Raw genomic sequence first — 1442 nt, 5'->3', positions numbered from 1 at the left:
ACATACACACACACACACACACACACATATATATATATATATATATATATATATATATATATATATATATACACACATATACCCACAAACATACACACCTGTAAGTCTGCATGCACAAGTACACACCCATATGTATAAATATAAATATCATTATGCATATGAATACATGAATAAACACTTACAAATAAGGATTCAGTTATTTGGGAAGCAATATGGTAAGGAGGACTTGTAGAATAAATAAATTTGGCATTAAAAATAAAGTTAGGGTTCATTGCAATTATAGAGAAACAGTGTGTTCAAATATGGATAGAGATGAAAGGGAAATAATAAACATGTGGTATTATAAAGTTATAAAGTTAATTGTAATTATAGAAAATGAATATTCAGGTTAAGATAGAGAAGGAAGGAATGTGTGGGGTAGTTGGCCAAATGAGTTATAAATAAATATTAATAAGTATATGAATATATGCTCACAAATAAATGCTTACAAATATTTGGAGTAATACCGTAGGGAGGACTGGTATAATAAACACACATGGTATTTAAAATAGATAAAGTTAAATTACACATATAGGGGAAATAGAATAGATAGTTCTAAGACTACGAAAATGGATAAGAAAAGGAAGAAAATATTATGTGTGGTAATTTGCTATAATAATTATAGGGGCTCACCACATTCGGCTGAGGTGACAGAGTTAGTGGGAATTTGCCTTTTAGATAGCATGAATAGAGAATTCCCTGAATTAGGAAGAGGTCTGTATGGGGATGACACACTTTTTATAATTAGGTGCCTAGAATTATTAAAGAAGCACCTGCATAGATTTTTCAGTAGATTTGGTCTCTCTGTTACTATAGAAAATGAAAATTACTCTATTATCTAGATGCAAATTGTAATCTAAATACTGGACTACATGAATCATATATGAAACAGAACTCTAATTAAAGATATATCAATAATTTTAGTAACCATCCCCAATCAATAAAAAGAACCCTTTTAAGAAATATCAGTAAAAGAATCTGCCATCTATCCTCCAATGAAGCCCACTTTAATAAACATAAAGAAAAATGTAATGTAGCACTCAAAAATACAGGTTATAAGGATTTATCAGCTGAAACGTTGTGTTAACAACAAACAAGATGAGGACAAATATCCGTCAAATGTAAATAACAAGTATATTTCACCATATGCTAACCTCCACTATGCACATTAACTGTCGTCGTGACACTCTGTCGGTTATGACGACGAGGGTTCCAGTTGAGTGTAAGTACCTTGAGAGAAAAGTTGAATCTAAGAAGCATCAGTTGTGGTGTGCAAGAGAGACAATTGCGCTGGTATGGTCACGTGGCGAGAATGGATGAGGATAGCTGTGTGAAAAAGTGCCACACCCTAGCAGTTGAGGGAACCTGTGGAAGTGGCAGGCCCAGGAAGACCTGGGATGAGG

At 33.1% G+C, this 1442-nt stretch overlaps 1 protein-coding gene across 1 annotated transcript in view; it reads left to right on the top strand.

Annotated features, from left to right (window-relative positions):
- The window catches only part of LOC106883950 (trichohyalin), a 51220-nt gene that overhangs the window by 13508 nt on the left and 36270 nt on the right, over nt 1-1442 (top strand). The window lies entirely within an intron of this gene.

Source organism: Octopus bimaculoides, chromosome 7 (genome assembly GCF_001194135.2).
Source record: "Octopus bimaculoides isolate UCB-OBI-ISO-001 chromosome 7, ASM119413v2, whole genome shotgun sequence".
Lineage (NCBI taxonomy): Eukaryota > Metazoa > Mollusca > Cephalopoda > Octopoda > Octopodidae > Octopus > Octopus bimaculoides.
The sequence above is the reverse complement of the archived record's forward strand: the minus strand, read 5'-3'. Positions and strand labels throughout refer to the sequence as shown.